Source organism: Panthera pardus, unplaced genomic scaffold (genome assembly GCF_024362965.1).
Source record: "Panthera pardus isolate Hobbes unplaced genomic scaffold, ASM2436296v1 HiC_scaffold_2, whole genome shotgun sequence".
Taxonomy (NCBI): domain Eukaryota; kingdom Metazoa; phylum Chordata; class Mammalia; order Carnivora; family Felidae; genus Panthera; species Panthera pardus.
This window is the reverse complement of record NW_026526765.1, coordinates 85,689,418-85,707,664: the sequence shown is the minus strand read 5'-3', so window position 1 is coordinate 85,707,664 and position 18,247 is coordinate 85,689,418. Positions and strand designations below refer to the sequence as shown.

The following is an 18,247-nucleotide window of genomic DNA, read 5'->3' as shown; positions in this document are numbered from 1 at the left end:
AATTCCATTAAGGCATCACAGAAACAAACGGATGTTGACTAGATCAGGGTCACCCTAGTAATATACTGTCATCATCTCAGCCTCTCCTTTTTTAAAATGTGTCTGTAGTAGGTCACAAACAAAATAGTCTTTAAACGTGAGTTACTAAAAACCAGCTGTGTTAAGAAATAGGTGTTAGTAGAGGAATAAAATGAACAGGACACCTGGGCTTCCAAAGTACTGAAAGATAGTCTTACTCAGCATTTCTGAGAAGTGGTGGTTTCATACACAGTTCCTAGGGCAGATCAAAAGAGCCACCTCATACATCTGTCCATCTTCTAAAAGAAGGGGAAATGCTTGAATGAGCACAAAGCCTGTGTTAAAGCCAGTCTTCTTCTCAGAGATGAGATGATCTTTGAGGCACTTTTCATTGACTCTTGCTTGCCCTGGCCAGACGTAGTTCTTTCTGGACTGTAAGTCAAGTTTAGTTTTCCTCTGAGTGACGGAATATTTCAAAGTAGAAAAATCATTGTTCACATTTGTCCAGATAGGTTTGTTTTTTTTTTTCAGTGAGCTCTCTGCCCAATATGGGGCTCGAACTCACAACTCCCAGATCAAGAGTTGCATGCTCTACCAACTGAGCCAGCCAGGCACCCCTGTTCAGATAGATTTTTGATGGGCCAAAAACAAAATGAAAAAATTTAGTCAAAGATATTTTCAGATACTAAAGCCACTGGAAAATGAACACTTAAGTGATAGTGATTCCACAATATAAAGAGACTTTGTCTGATATCTGAAAGTAACTCATACTACTTCATTAGAAAGCTGAAAATCTTCCATCAGTCAATCTGTACTTGCATCCTAGAAATCACCTTTCATTCAACTGAAGTATATTAAACTTAGTATCTGAAAACTTTATGAAATGTTTGAAATATTTAATAAATATTAGACAAAGTAATGATTCCCACAGTACTAAGTTCTGTATTGAAATAGTTGACATGCTTCTCTCTCTTTCCCAGTAGGCTGTAAATTCCCTGAAAATGAAATCCAGACATTATTTGACTTTGGATTCTCAGCATAGTGCACAATTACTCAGTGTTTGATAATGATTTCTTAGAAACAGATAGCAACATATTTTATTAAAATCCTTTTGTATTACTTACGTTATATACGTAAAGGAAATTTGTAACAATATACATCAAACCACTAGCAGTGGTTTATCTCTGGGGAATGGGGTGGGGCATGGGTATAAAAAGCCCTTTACTTTCTGCTTTGGAGTCTTATGATTGTGTTTATCACAAACTTCACTACTTTCATAATAAAAAATGTTTAAAGCCAAAAAAATGTGGCACCTTAAAAGCTTTATAAATGGGAGAACTTGGCAAATGTCTAACTCCTTGTTACCTTTATGTTGAAGTCTTCACTGAATTTTATTTCCATTTATTTTGTTTTCGAAGGAGGAACAACTTAATTTGAACACTTTGGTAACCAACATGTCATTTCTGGTTCTTTCCTGATATCTTGGATTAAACTTCCCTTCACAATTCTGCATCCACTTCCCCTTCTTCCATAGTTTCCTAGGTTCATCATGATCACGTGAATGAGTGGTAAAAAAACATGACTGCCCAGATCCTAGGAGAGTTCACTCTACATTCTTCCTCATTCATGTAAAACACTGTTACATAAAGAATATTTACTTTTGTGTATTGTGTGTGTATACAGCATTGCTCATCTTACTAGAAAATGATGAATGTTAAATTTCTCACTACACTCATTGTTCTGTTTGTCTATGACATGGCGTATGTTGTCCTTTTACATTCTTTTTCTACAGAGATTTGGTAGGGCAAGGAGTAAAAAAGTGGTGCTAACAGGTTTCGCACTTTATTAGCATTGAGTCTCATTCCATTGATAGTAGTAGCACTGAACTGATCTATCCATTTAAACGAAAACACTTTCCTCCCTGGGAAATGAGCCATCATCTCCTTCAATTGTGACTTCCTCCAGGTATCTGAACTTACCTGACTCCATTCCCCACCCTCCACTCTTCACATCTAGTAAAATCCCCTCTTGTTTCTGGTTCTTTCTTTACGGTACGTCTCTCATTTGGCTTTTTCATTCCATGCCCACTACCAGCCCTTAAATCTATGACCTGAAATATTGAAATAAAAACAAGTCCAGTACTTAGCTGGCTCCCCAGTTTTTCTGTAATTGAGGCCAGGTTGGTCTGCTGTCCCCTACCGGTAGTCTTCTGGGGATCACTTTCCTACTTACTCCTAAATAAAGTGTGATTTCCCTTAGCCTAACTTTCAGTGTCCCTTGATACCTTTTCAGCTTGGTCTGTGACTGTTAGACATTTCATTTGTTCCAGTCTACTTGGGATGCTTGTTATTATTCCCCTTCCAACACCTTATTCTTTCCTTACTCTACCCATTTGTTTATACCGTTTGTTTTCATAAATCGCATTCAGTCTTCCTTTCCTGCCTCTCTGTCTGTTAAAATCTTGTGTATACCTTGGGGTTTAATTCTATTACCTTCTAGAAGCCTTGCTTCCTTTTCATTATAGGCAGGCTCTCTGTCCTATGAATAGCTTTCTGTTTATTTGAATACTCATGACACTTACAGAATTGCTCGCATCATTTGTGTAGCTGTCTCTCTCCCTGTTACTTTACTTGCCTACTATGTGTCAAGTATTGCTCTGATGCTGAGGGAATAATAGAAAACAAGAAGCAGTTGTTCCCTGCCTTAGACAAGATAAGTGATCAAGTGTGTTCATAAATGTTTAACATTGAGATGGCTCAAACATACATCTGTTTGTAATTTCTAATCAGCCTTTAATTGACTGATTTGACGCATACTTTGCCTTTACAACAGGAACAAAAAATCTTTTATCCATTCAACACAAAGATTTATTGATCATCTGTTTGGTTCTAGACACTGAGTGGTGGGAAGTTCCTCAGAAATTACCAGACCCTGGGCGTGCCTAGCTGGCTCAGTGGGTAGAGCATGCGACTCTTGATCTCAGGATTGTAGGTCCGAGCCCTACAGTGGTTATAGAGGGTACTTAAAAAGAAAATCTTTATGAAAGAAAAAAAGAAAGAAAGAAAGGAAAGAATGAAGGAAGGAAGAAAAGAGAAAGAAAGAAAAGGAAAAGAAAAGAAAAAAGAAAAGAAAAAAGAAAAAAGGAAAAAGAAAAGAAAGAAAAATTAATTACCAGACTCTGGAGGGTGCTTGCTTTTACAGCCACCACCTCAGCTCTCAGCCCCTGCAAAGATTCACAGACGCATGTACACACAAGTGCAGAGACAAATTCCCCCACACATGGATCCACACTTATGAGCCTGGGATGTTTCTTGGCCTCTTTTTCTATCTCAATTTCTTTAAGCCTATTATTTATTAAAGAAGAGAAAACCTCAAAACTTTGGGAGGAGGGGAAAAGCTGACCCTTATTTTATGAAAACCATTCTCCATTCCACAAGATCAGACATTAATCCCATAAGCATGCCAAGAGCCAGGTTGAGGAGCTTTAGGTATCCTGTGGCCAATGATGCGAATGTACTCTCACTCACTTCAGCTTGAATGGACAGACCGAGTAAAGCTAAATGGAATGAAAGATAATGTGACCAAAGCAGAGAGAGCCGTTGTTCATTTATTCATTCATTTATGCATTCATTCAATAAGTATTTATTAAGTACCTTTTATATGCCAAAATGGATTAGGAGTCATTGGATGTATGGTAATAAAAACAGTCTGAGACATTATTCCCAGTGATAGTAAAAAGAGAGAAGGTACAGGGTTGCAAAGGGAAGGATAAAGAGGGAAAAACAGAGAAGAGGACTTTGACATTAATCAAAACTGTCATATATTATATCTTTTTAAAATTATTTATTTTTTTGAGAGAGAGACAGGGCACATGTGAGTGAGGGGCAGGGAGAGAGAGAGACAGTCCCTGGAGGGGCAGGGAGAGAGAGACAATCCCAGGAGGGACAGAGAGAGAAAGAGAAGCAGGGCTCATCCGAGGCAAGGCTCGTGCTTACCCAAAGCAGGGCTTGAGCTCATGAACTGTGAGATCATGACCTGGACCAAAGTCAGATGCTTAACAAGTGAGCCACCCAGGTGCCCTTTTTTTTTTTTTTTCAAAGAGACTTTATTTATTTATTTTTTTAAGTAAACTCTACAGGGGACTCGAACTCACAACCCTGAGATCAAGAGTCACATGCTCTACCAATTAAGCCAGCCAGGTGCCCCTAAGACTGTCATATAATTGTAAGCCCTAGGGATGTCTGGGATATAATGTGAGGAGTTCCAATGGGAAAACCATTTATGAAACTGTTGTTGCATTACATTCAGTGCTACCCAGCAGTTCAGGAGAATTAATATATATTTCAAGCATGATTTATTTTAAGTGTGGCTTTCAGAAAGGGTATATGTGGGGCGCCTGTGTGGCGCAGTCGGTTAAGCGTCCGACTTCAGCCAGGTCACGATCTCGCGGTCCGTGGGTTCGAGCCCCGCGTCAGGCTCTGGGCTGATGGCTCGGAGCCTGGAGCCTGTTTCCGATTCTGTGTCTCCCTCTCTCTCTGCCCCTCCCCCGTTCATGCTCTGTCTCTCTCTCTCTGTCCCAAAAATAAATAAAAAACGTTGAAAAAAAAAAAAAAAAAAGAAAGGGTATATGTGACTCATGAGGAGCCTTTTTCTATATGTTGTTGCTAACCTTCCAATTTTGACATATATATGTGTTTTTCATAAGAGACCTTGTTCTGTCATGCAGCATTGACCAGCTACCAAACTATGTGAACTAAATTTAGACCACAACTGGCAGAATGTGTTCTCATGTAAAGAAAGTAGAATACATCAGGTAATTCCTGTAGTCCTGTGGTAAAAATGTATAATAATAAATATAATATGCAGAAGTATAATAATAAAATTTGTGAACTTTTTAAGTTAAGATGTATCAGCGGATCCATGGGGGTCTGTGATGTCTTTTGGTTGGTCACCTGTGGGAAAGCTGAAGCTGTTCACACTGGGCTGCCACTTCAGCAGCGAGTCAGGAACACTTTATCCTCCTGTGGCAGGGATAGAGGGGGTGACTGCAGAGCAAATAACCAGTCAGCAATGTCGCATACTCTTTTTAACTCAGTGGCTCTTGATAAATAAGAGTTTATGATAAAAGCATCAAGTTGTGGAGATGGCAGCAGCAATGTGAATTGCTGGTAATTAGATTGACAGAGTACAAATGGGTTTGTGCCCTTGGATGTGAATGTACCCCCAGGATAATGTTTCTCAGTGTGCGTTTCTCAGACTGTCTGCTTCACCTGAAAATTCTGATTCCTCGGCTCTGCCTACAGAGATTCTGACTCCTCAGGTCTGGGGTGGGCCATGAAGGTCAGTGCTCTGAACCAGCCCTCAGAGGAGTCTAATGCAAATTGAAGTTTGAAACGTATGCACTTAAAAGGAAAAAAAAAAAAAATATCTTCCTATCAGTCAATATAACTAAATTGTTAACAGGAATAAAACTATAATGATTACATGTTCAGAAGTACGAAATATATATCATACACTGAGCCACAGTGTAAAACAAATTTATTTTATTGAAGTATTTGTAATCAGCTCTACCAAATATATGCTGGGTTTTCCGTATTTATTAGAAGAAGTAAGCCACATACAGAGACTTAGTAAAGAACCTGGCCTGCAAGGAAAAGAAAAACCTTTTCTGCAGGACTCTCTCCTTTCCCTCCTGACCTTGACTGCTTTAAGAGACTGATATCCTGCAGGAAGTCCCAGGTGGGCTTCCTGGAATGCAATTTCATACTCTGCCAGCTCTTCCTGTCCTTAAATACTTGCTAATTGAAGCTCCAGACAGCTGGAGTAGCCAGCAGAGCTTCACAAACAGGTCCCTCTGCTGTCCCAGGACCTGGACAGAGATGCCACAGGAGGTGCCATCAGTAAACTGGATATGGGAGGTTTACATAGCAGCGTAGTAGAATGAAGTTTTTGGCAGAGTCTCAAGAGAGGTGTTGAAAGAACAAGTGGAGATTTATGTTGCTCAGTCCCTTGACCTCAGATAGTGTTTGCGTTGGGTTCGTAGGTGTGAATTGCCCTTCTAAAAAGTAGCAGACACTCTTAAACTTGCCTTAAATCAGCTAAGAGAAAAAATGCACCGTAGCGTCATACAGAGAACTTGAGAAATGAATTTTAAATCCTTTTATGAAATTGTCACATTGAGATTCCTTTCCAAGACAGTGTCCTGAAACACACTGAAAGCAATTCAGTAAAAATCCCCACACTTTATGAGGCAAAATACGATTACTCAGAATTCATGCTGATACAGATGACAAACCCAGTGCAAACTGGCATGGTGTAAGCCTTAAAGATTATGTAATGTAATTGTCTGTGAATGAGTGGCTTCAGGCATTGTGAATCCAAGGGTTCAGATGTCACTGCATGCTGACTTTCACCATGGAGGGGTGGAGTCCTTGTCACAGCGATTGTCTTTCAGTCATCGCACCACTGCAGGGTGCTTCCTTCAGGGTGACAGAGTGATGGCTCCTGGCTTCAGGCTCTCATCCTTTCAGCCTAGCGATCCAGATGGAAGCGATTTTCTCCTTTCAAGAGTTCCCCCAAAAAGTCCTAAATGAGAGTTTCATTAGCCTCATGGAGTCAAGAGAACAGCTTATCTCTGTGGATAGAGGAGCAGATAACATTGATTTCCCAGGTAAGGGTCCATCCTTAGAGCAGTGAAGAGTGAGGTCAGCTATGATAGTAAGAAAGTAGTATGTAAAAATCTATATGAATGCAGTCCTAGGGTTACGAAACGTAGGGGAATTAGTTGAGATCTTTCTGACATCCACCCTTTTTTTTTTTTTTTTTTTTGTTTATTTATTTGAGAGAAACAGAGCATGAGTGGAGAGGGGCAGAGGGAGAGGGACAGAGAGAATCTCAAGCAGGATCCTCATAGTCAGTGCACAGTGCCCGCCACAGTACTCAAACTGAAGAAACTGTGAGCTCACGGCCTGAGCCAAAATCAAGAGTAGGATGCTTAACTGGCTGATCCACCCAGGTGCCCCTGACATCCATCCTTAGGATTGCTGTCTACTTTGATCTGGCATAGATGACCCTTCTTAGCTAGAACACTTTTAATCATCTCTTCTGGCCTTAAACTATTTGATAAATATGTCACACTTCAGTGCAAAATGAAACCAACTTGAAGATTGCTCTTTTGCACCCTTGGCTAATGGTAACAGATGTGGTGGCTTGTGTGTTGCTGTGCCATTAATTTACTTAGGTTCTTTCTCTGAATGGAAATTAGAAATGATGCCATTAGGTCTCCATTTTTTGCATTGGAATCTGATGATTATGAACTGCTTTATTCTTTTAATTATACAATTCCTGGGATTCTCAGTGATAGATGTCACTGAAATAAAATAATTATTGGTAAAAATTATTGGTAAAAATGCCACATTGCCTTTAAAAAGGTAAATATTTTGGGATGCCTGGGTGGCTTAATTGGTTGAGCATCCGACTTCAGCTCAGGTCATGATCTCACAGTTTGTGGGTTCAAGGCTCACATGGGGATCTGTGCTGACAGCTCGGAGCCTGGAGCCTGCTTCTCATTCTATGCCTCCCTCTCTCTCTCTGCCTCTCCCCTGCTTGTGCTCTCTCTCTCTCTCTCTCTCTCAAAAATAAATAAATAAACAAAACGAAAAAATGATAAAAGGGTAAATATTTGTAGTTCTTTACATTTTAACTCTTCAGATTTGCATAACTAAGTACATATGGAAAGAAATCTAATTCTTCTCTGTCAGAGAATTTTCTCATTCATTTGGCTAGGCATTTCCTACTCTCTGTACCTCTCCCATTCCCTGGTTTCTGATACTTTCTCCTTGTATAATTACCATTTAAGCCGGTGGAACTTTAAAATTCTTTTCAAATAATTGGACCTATCTAAGCCTTGGTGATCCATATAGGTCATATTTAAGAAAAGTTGAGAGAAAATATGATAATGTTTCTAACTATATTGCTTATAGTTATGGGAGGATGGCTGATTTCTTCCCCCTAGATTGCATATGATGCTACTATCTGTTTAATGTTAGCTGGTTTATGTTATTTCTGGGCAGGTTCCAGTAATCGTTCTTGTCAGGCTGCCATGGGTGTGTGCTTTTGTAAGCTGGCCTTGATCCCAAAGAGTGGGACCCGGAATCCAACATGTGTCCAGTTCCATTCTCAGCCCTCTAAACTATGCAGCTTTCTTAGTACTGGCATATTTACTGGCCTTCATTATCTAATCAGCTGGTCACAGAGAAAAGAGCTTGTTAAATAGCTTCCATTTATATGTGACTTTCCACTTTGGTAACTACTTTCATGTACATTATCCTACTTGATTCTCAAATAGATGAGGTATCATTATCCTAAGTTTTCAGGTAAAGACTGGAGCTTAAAGACCTTTAGTGATTTGTGCCAAGTTATGTGAGTAAAAAATGACAGAATCAGGGCTTTGACTCTGGACTGAGTCTGTGTTCTTTCCATCTTGCCACTGCCTGGAACCCATTCTGGCATTTGCAGACTGTGAGACAGAGCAAGGCATGTGTGAAAGACCAGCTGCCATTGCGTATGTCACTCAGGAAGTCTGCAAGGCTGAGAAATGGGCGGGCATTTTAGTTGGAAGGCAGAGGGGCTTGATAGCAATTGAGACACTGAGAAGACACTGGGGAGGAAGAATGAACCGGTAGGAGACATTATAAAGGACACTTACACCTACTGAATGTTATTGCCTTGACATCTAAATCTCTGAGATATTATTTAAGAGCTACTCATTTTGGGGACAAGTTAGTTCTTGTACTACCTGTATCATAATTCAAATAAGAGAAATCTTTTCATTAAAGGTCACTTGATTTGAAATACACAGTATTTCCTCAAGCATATTTATTCTCAGTTTACTAGTTTATAAATGAGAATTTGCTTTATCATTTAAGTCCTTTGTATGTATTTTCAAAATTGTAATATAAATTTAAAACAAATATTTCCCTACAGAAAGAGACAGAAATTAGTGGTTTAAGTCCATTAATTATTGTTGGGACTTTGAATTGCAAAAGAAAATATTTTATCTAACGTGATTTTTGTCTTATTTCAAGAATGTCAATTACAACTGTCACAACTGATATTTTTGAAGGGCTCTGATGCAAAATGGCATAAACCTGTCAGTTTCATTCATCATTATGTAAGATATGACTTGAATCCTAACTGAAGCCTACTGTCTTCCTCTTGATGGTATTATTTTTCTCTCAATTTTCTCACGATGTTGTATTTACAAAGTTAAGTCCATAAAATCCAATTTGAGTGGCTGGAAGCAGATCAAATGGTTTAATGAACTCAGCTTTATTTATATTAGTTGGGGAAATCAAAGCCAAGACTAATAATTTCTGTGCCCATGAAAGAATCAGGGACCTAATTAAGCCCACAAGAGAAGCAGGTGAGAGACTGCTTATCTTCCACATTTCCTGTATGAAATAGTCCTACCTCATCTCACTAGCTTTCATGTGAGTCTTTACCAAGGAAGTGCAAAACAGAGGTAAGCGTAAATCACACTGGCTCTCCTGAAAGAATGGCACCAAGTAGATAAAGTGTGGTTGCACTCCCAGATCATTACATCTGTGTGGCACAGATTCATAGTCACCCTTGTCCTGGCTTTTTGGAAGAGACCAGCCAGTTCCAAATTGTCTTGTAAAAGAAGGGTAGTGTTTGGTAGTAGGCGTGCTCTCATCTGCACCTGGAGGAGCTGGAACACTGATTCTAGATGCTTTATGTGAGCAATGATGTATATCCAGGGAAAAGCCAGTGAAGGTTATTTTTCAAATGACTGCCTACTCATGAGAGTGGTTCAGCACCATGATTAGGGTGCTCTGCAGTCAGAAAAAATGGCAACTGAAGGTATGAATATAGTCAAGGATTCTAATCATGCAAGCAGTTGATAGCTGAATTGTAATTCAAAACATTTCGAAATTGACCCCCCAAAAAATGGAATGGTTCATACAATAATCACAAGGATTCTAAAATCATGCAAGCAGTTGATATTGCCTACAACTCAAAATATTTTCAAATTGACCCCCCCCTAAAAATCGAATGGTTCATACGGTAATCACAGTTCTCAAAACAGTTCCATCTTGAACTAGTTAAAATGGCATAATCATCTTTCTCCTAGCCTTATCTGCCTGATTCAACCATAGCAGATGTTATCTGCTCTATAGAGCAGATCTATAGATCTATAGATCATGCAATCTAGGCTCTCTGATACAGATACTTAGGAGTAGAGATTACAGCCAAGTTCAGCATAATGTTTCCGCTAAAACTAGACTTAAGCTTAGGTACTCTCAGCTGCTTGTAGAATGTCTAAGGAGCCAGATGGGAAGAACCACTAATATTATCATCTGGGAGAGTTGAATAGTTGAGCTACAAAAAATTTCTGTGACTCCTAAGAACTTTCCTCTCTCTCTCTCTCTCTCGCTCTCTCGCTCTCTCGCTCTCTGTCTCTCTCAGCCATGAAAATAGGACAAGGGAAAAAAAATTGATTCAGAGGCTCAGTAGAGAGTACCCCTGTACTTTAACATTTAGGGAAAGGAAAACCTCTAACTTTTCTAAGTCCTGGATACATTTGGGTTCTTATTTGTGTAACCCCTGTAATCAAGGCTAAATACAGACAGCTGAGTTTGACTTGGCCTGGGTTTTCTTGAAATGGCTAACATCCATTTATAGGCTCATAAATCCTTCAAGTGTTTCCACTGTGTGGGTTTATGGAACCCCACCCTCGCTTATGAGTAACTAGAATAGGGTCACAGATAAGCTCGATTACTTGTGGGGAGAATTTTAGGAGTAGATGAATATAGTAATTTAGTTTGCTTAATGTGAGGACTGAATTTGTTCCAACAGGTTTACAAGTTATAGTTTCAGCATGAAGCATTCTGTGTTGCTATTTTAAGGTGTTACATTAAAAGGAGACAAAAGAGCTAAAAATTACTAAATTTAGGTGTGAAATCCTGGGACTTTTGAAAGGAAATTGGGGGTCCTATGGATATTTCTATAATTTTTAAGCTCCCTGTTGTCTCGGGTCTTACTTCCTTTTTGTGTGAGTTAAAATAGAAATGATTTCTTTTTCCCTATTGAAGATCCTTCAGATAAACTAAGACCTAGTGATTTTAGAGGGGGATTGATCCTTAAACAGAAACTCTTATTTATAAGCAAACTTACATGTTACAGTTTTACAGTTAATAAGCCAGTGTTTAAATATTAAAAACACTCTTGTGATGAAAAACTCTGTAGGGGGTGGGTGGCTAAACTATGGGATTATTGTAAGCATTTACATGTTCTGAGCCTTTAGATTAACCTGCAGCTCTTCCTGGACAGAAGAGAGGGTGGGACACCTGAGCCCAGGTTAAAAGTGTGATAGTCTGAAGAAGTGATAAAAGTGAGTTGATAAAGACGTTAATGGGAAACAAGGACCTGATACCAGAAATAGAATTGTTGTTATATATTCAGATTAAAAAGGTGTATGTTTTCTCTCCTGATCTTTTGTTTAATTTCTGAGCTAGGGTTAGTTTTTCTGGACATTTCAGGGTTTAGTTGCTGGAATAGTAAGTGAAACACACTTGGAAATGCTTTCTGATATCTGGTATAGAAACATAAATCATATTCCTACCCATGGTTTCTATCTCATAATCCCAAAGGGATCCTGGGCCACACCCAAGCTCCAGGGGTGACTTGATGGCCAGGGGCCACTCTGACTTTCAACAGATTGCAGTGAGGGAGCTACTCTTCTAGGTACAAATTCTTGACCCAGAAACAGGTCATTGAATGGTTTAGCACCAGGTTCTCTATGAATGTGCCTTGTATCTTGGGCTAGGAGGCAGTCCTGTCTCCAACCGTGTCCTGTTTTCTGGGATGAGGGGGTCTCTGCACTGGACCCCTATTCCAACAGCGGGGCCAATAGGGGACCCGCTATGTGAGGCCAACCAAGGGCTTCCCCACGCTCCTGTATCCTCCTGCCTGGGAAGGATTCTGAATTAGAGTCGCTCAGTCCCACTCCTGCAGAGGGTAACTTCAGCGCATTGGCCCCTCAGCCAAGCACACACACCAGCGGAAAGCTGTGTAAACCTAGTACAGCTGCCCTTCCTCCAGTTTCTCTTTCCGTGGCTTCAGTCCACCATGGTCCACCCCAGTGTAGAAACGGATGATCCTCCTTCTGACATATCATCAGGTTACTAGTAGCCTAACCCTAGATCGCAATGCCTCCATCACTGAGACCTCACTCCCCAACCCATCAAGTAGGCACTTCATCATCTCATATCATCACAGGAAGAAGGGTGAAAACAGTATAACAAGATATTTTGAGAAAGAGAGTGACCACATTCACATAACTTTTATTATAGTATATTGTTATAATTGTTCTATTTTGTTGTTAGTTATTGTTAATCTTTCACTGTGCCAAATTTGTAAATTAAACTTTATCCGAGGTATGTATGTGTAGGAAAAAACATAGTATATTTAGGGTTTGGTAATGTCCATGGTTTCAAGCACCCACTGGAGGTCTTGAACTGTATCCCCATGGATAAGGGCAGACTGCTATACTGATGCATAGGCCCAATCCTAACCCAGTTTCTGCACCTAGGACCAAGGGCCCAAGCATGAGGATGTTCCAAAAACTCCCCAGCTGATTCTCACATGCAGCCAGAGAATTCCTCTTCTCTAGACACTCAAGCCTGTAGCATCACTTTGTCTTAGCTGTTTAGTCTCTTGTTGATCTTAGCCGTTTCTTCCTTCGTGCTCCTAGCCTTGTCTAGCGTATGATGATTTTGAGACAGAGAAGAATGGCAATGAAACAGAAGGTTTGAGTACTTTCAGTCTAGTTGAAGAAAGGAAGTCCATGTTAATAATACCCTGTTTTAGAAAGGGAAGCGATCTCTGTATTCCTTGAATTATTTTAGTAGATTAATAAGCCCTAACTCTACTCTCCTTACTCTACCAACATTTAGAGTTTGAGAACATTATTTTGTTTACAGCCTCTATACATCAGCACTGATTTATTTCTCTCCTGAGATTTAACTAAAAGTAACTCAGTTACGTACAGTTTTTTAAAAAAAACTTTAAATGTTTTTATTTTATTCTGGGGAGAGACAGAGTGGGGGGGGGAGGAGCAGAGAGAGAGGGAGACACAGAATCTGAAGCAGGCTCGAGGCTCCCAGCTGCCAGCCTAGAGCCTGATGTGGGGCTCAAACCCACGAACCGCAAGATCATTATCTGAGCCAAAGTCGGATTCTTAACCATTTGAGTCACCCAGGTGCCCCAGTTACACACAAATTTTTAGAAACTGAACAACTACACAAAATGATTAAAAGATACAAAATAAAATTCTTAATCCCTAGAAAATGCCTCTGAATGTGTGCACATTTCAAAATAAGAGGAACGAGGTCCCACTAAAACTTTTATTTTTTAGTTTAAAAAAAAAAGTCAGTTTGTTCTCAAAGACACAAACTACAGCATGGACATTTCCATGGTGTTTAGAATGCTGCTTATTGCATAATGGGCTAAAGAGGGTAAGTCTTTCCTTTCAATAGAAAGCATGCCCTTTAAATTTTTTGCCAGGCTAAGTGACAGATGAGACAATTTACATCCACTAAAATTTCAGAAACTTGATACAGTAGCCTTGGCAACAAAATTCTACCAAATGAAAAGCATCAAATTGCACAGAATGGTGTGCACAGCCAGTGGGTCTCCACGTCAACTTCCCTGGGAATTGTGCCAAGATAAATGGCTTTAAAGTTTCCATTGCTGCTTCTGAATTATAAACTGCAGCTTTTTGAGCTCTTATTAGACTAGGAAAGTTGATTGCCTATTGCAAGCTTGTCTGACCTACCTGGCAAACTTGAGACCATCCCCAACCCATCAGAGTAAAAGACCTGCTACACATTAAATTACAGTATCCCTCCTGTCCTGCGTCATTCTCCTTCTCCTCTCTGGAGCATTCCCTTGCTCTTCTGTTTTTCCATTTGCTCCTTCTTCTGGGCATAGTCTCCTTCCCCATGCAGACCTCAACTAACTTGCTTAAAAATCACACAGTTAGTCAGGAACAAAATCAGGAGCTTGCATATTGCAAAAACAAAGTTGCCTAGGGGCACAAGGAAGACTTTGAGGCCATGTCTTACCTAAGTCTGATAATGAATCATTTTAATACCAGTTATCAAAAGGGACACATAAGTACGTTTTAAAAGAACTTGGGATTGATTTACCATAAAAAATGTAGTGTAATTGATTTAATGTGTCACCTTTGTGGACATGTAGTTGGAACAGTGGATATGATTACTTTTGAATACAACCTTTTTTCTGTAGTGAGAGTCATCAAGGAAGGGCAGGCTCTCAAATAAGATGGCTGTTCTAGCTGATTTCTTAAGAGGGCCATGGGCAAAAGAGAGCCAGTAGTGCATCCTTTCTGCCACGCCTTGGTACACCTTCAGAATGGCAGCCTGCAAACCAGGGTCCTCACCAGTCAGCAAGTACATAGACCCGGATTCTCATTTCCATAATGGGCCTTTTCATGTATTCCAGTTATCTCCATTGATAGCCCAGATGGGGAGCTGAAATGACCCTGTTTTAGTGGTGTTGTTCGGCTGCAGTTGGTACAGGAAATCTGGATATACTGTTAAAACATAAGGCTGGGGTGCCTGGGTGACTCAATCACTTAAGCATCTGACTCTTGATTTTGGCTCAGGTCAAGATCTCACAGGTCACGAGTTTGAGCCCGGTGTCCAGCTCTGTGCTGACAGCATGAAGCCTCCTTGGAATTCTCTTTTCCTCTCTCTCTGCCCCTCATCTGCTTGTGCGCGCTCTCTCTCTCTCTCTCTCTCTCTCTCTCAAAATAAATAAAAACTTTAAAAATAAATAAATTAAAAAATAAAGCATAGTGCATTGAAAAGCTTGGCAGGCTAGCTTCAATGCATGAAAGCTCTTCAGTTCTCAACAGGACAGAGGTGACAATTTTGAAGAATTGGGCACATTATTTTGATGAGTGATAACCAAAGAAATGCCATCTAATAATAATTATTAATTTAAATATTAATTAAATATAATAATTATGTGCTTAGTACAAAGCGCTGCTGTGAAGTGCATACGATTATTATCATCTCCATTTTAGAAATGAGAAAACTGAGGCACAAAGTACCTACGTAAAATTTGCATGTGTAACACAGCCAGCATGTGGCTTAGCTGGGATGCGAACCTGCTTCAAGGTCTGCTTTAAGGCATGGCCCTCACAAACAAGATTACATGTTTGCAAATGCTTTACAGCAGACTAGGTGTGATACCAGCAAATGAAATGTATTTTATTGGAGCAGGGCATAAAACAATGGCCTTTAAAAAATAAAACAGCCAAAGATCATAAAACCACTTTGGTGCTTTGTAAATATTAACCAAACTACTATTTTTAAATCCGGCAATTTAATTATTAAATAATACCGTTCCCTCTCTTGGTACAATGCCTTTTCCCTGTATTTCAACATAAGCCCTGGAAAATGGAAAAATTCAAGATTAAACCTCTGTGTTTGATATTGAGGAGTAGAAGGAAATAAGTATACATTACTGGTATACAGTATACAATTTGTATTGGCGTCTCCTTGGATTTCAGTTAATAGAGGGAATGTTTTTAGTGTTGAAGCTCTTATTAAGGAGGTTTAATAGCACTTTGAACATGAAAATTCCTGAACTCATAGGCAGCCATCTGTGCTGTGAGTGGATTTTAGGGGGATGCCAGAAACACCTGGTAGGTGGGGGATGGGAACACTGAAGGCCTCAGTTAAAATGCCTAATCTATCAATAAGAATAAATGTTTTCATAAAAACAAGTTAACCTCAGCTCTTATAGCATGAGGGTAGGATCAAAAGCCCACAGACTAGGAAACTATTCCTTTCTCTGCCATTAATGAACTGTCTAACTAGAGGAAAGGAACACTCTCAGTTCTTCATTTTCCAAACCATAAAATAATTAATGGACTAAATAATGGTTGCTAACCTCTTTGATAATCTAATAAAGCTCAGAACTCACTCTCTTGAGAAATGTGCAGGCATAAATTCATTGAAGTTCTTGAGCCCCTAAGCCTCATCATAGAACCCAGGTTAAAAACATAGATTAAATCTCACATTCTTTGCAATGCCTCCTTTGGTGATTCTGTTAATTTGTAATGCTGGCAAGTTGAGATATGATAGGTGGATTTCCTTGTTCAGGAGCAAGGCAAGGCCTGCCCAGAATATGCAAAGATATGGTACCTGTATGAGAAAGGGGGTGAAGAAGGTTATTGGGTTAGTTTGAACAGGAGCTCGGTGGAAAGAGGGAAGTTCCTGGTGTGAAAAGACTCTGCTCTGTGCTGAGGACAGACACAGTGACTTGCCGGGAGGGGACAACAAGGATTTTAAGTTTGTTCTCCTGCTCTAGTATATTGTGCTTTATGCATTGGTCCAGGCCATCTAATCAGGATCTCATTAAGGAAAAGCTTAGCATTGTTTGGTTCTCTTTCCCACAGCAGAGCTAAAAGTAAACAGTGGCCAAAGATAAACAAGGAACACTGCTTTTTCCTGTGTTGTACAATAGTAAGTCTAATTTATTGACAATATTGTTGCTGTGGCAAATACTGAATCTTACAAAGAACTTTTTAAAGAGCCTGCTGGTTTCTAAGCTTAACCAAGACAGCCTACTGTCTTTTGTCATTAATAGAATTTGTTTTCTAAATCAGGATTTCTTAAATAACAGTGTGCATGTGTGCCGGAAGACCAAGAGACTCACTTGCTACTCAAATCCAGGGTTTTATTTTGTTTTGTTTTATTTTGTTTTGTTTTGAACTCTCTAAACCAGTGAATGGCTGCATATCAACTTTTCTCTGCTTTTGTTTCTTGTAAAAAGTAGAAAGACAGATGTATTAATAAAGATCAGCATTGTACCTCCCTGCTTCTGAATCTGTTTTGAGGCTGTATGGATCATGGTGTGGGGAAGGATTTCTACCCAGATCCTTGACACTATGAACAACTCCACTCTTCCTCCTCTCCCTCATACCTCATAATCTACATAAAGCTAGATGGAGAACTTACCCCACAGAACCTAGAGTTCTAAACAGAGTCAAGGCCAGCCTACATTACAGTCCTAGTTTTTGTAAGAAAATTGTACTTACCAAGGTCTGCTTCACCATTCTTTCTTGATTGATTGCTTATTGTGGCTATCTTTCCAAAAGATTTTAAGTTGACTTTAATATCCTTAAAGTTGGTTTTAGTATCCTTTTATTTTTCATTTTGTTCGTCTGACCCAGTCTACATCCTGCCCCTAACCTTATTTTCCCAGTAATAAGGTCTACGTGTACATGACCAGACTTATCTAACACATCGGATGTATCCTAATCATCTGCTGATGCCTTGCCCTGCCCCATTGTTAAGACTTCTCTGTCATCAAGGACCAATCTCTTAAAGCACAACCTGTTCCAGGCTTATGTCACTGAACATGACTGAGCCAAAGTCCAACAAGTGAAAACATTAGATTTTTTCCTTAGTTTTTTTTTCTCAAAAGAAAAATATACCATAAACACAGTGCAACTCCCCTTCCTACTCCTCCATATTATAAAGGTTAGTGTGTATCCTTTCCATCCATGTTTTTATACCCTTCACAAGCCACAGAGTATTAATTTCTGTAAATGTACCTACCCTTCCACAATTTGCTTATTTAATCAACATGTTTATTGTTGATAATGGTTATTCCAGCTTGATACTTACTTATACCTTTAGTTCACTGATTTAAAGTGTTCTTCTGTATGCACAGGTATGAATATGAATATAATGTTATTTATTTCTCCCATTTGTTAGCTATCAAGAGATAGACATGTAGATTTCGCCTAATTCTTCTTGTTAGAAACAGTGGTCCAGTGAACATATTTGCATATGTGTGTGTACAAAAATTTCTCTGGAACATATAACTAGAAATAAAACTGTTGAACTTCATGTAGACACATCTTAAACAGTAGTCATTAACAAATTGCTCTTGAAAACGGTTGCTGCAATTTGTACTATGTGAGACATGTAGGAGCATATCTCCGTAGCTGTGCCAACACTTAGTGCCTTGTCCTTGCAGATTATTGTCCATTTTTCTAATGGATTGATAGTCTTTTTCTTATTGATTTGTGGGAGTTTATATAACTTTTTTCATGATAGTGACAATTTTTCAGTTAAATGTGTTGCAAATTATAAGCTTCTAGTTT

The 18,247-nt window shown here is 39.4% G+C and overlaps 1 protein-coding gene and 1 long non-coding RNA gene across 9 annotated transcripts in view; one reads left to right on the top strand and one right to left on the bottom strand.

Annotated features, from left to right (window-relative positions):
* ADGRV1 (adhesion G protein-coupled receptor V1) overlaps nucleotides 1–18,247 on the top strand; it is a 590,892-nt gene that overhangs the window by 423,414 nt on the left and 149,231 nt on the right. The window lies entirely within an intron of this gene.
* On the bottom strand, nucleotides 5,540–17,354 carry LOC109274866 (uncharacterized). The gene is made up of 2 exons (XR_002083871.2): nucleotides 17,174–17,354; nucleotides 5,540–6,652 (listed from the first exon to the last, which is right to left on the bottom strand). It is a non-coding gene; the product is annotated as an uncharacterized LOC109274866 (long non-coding RNA).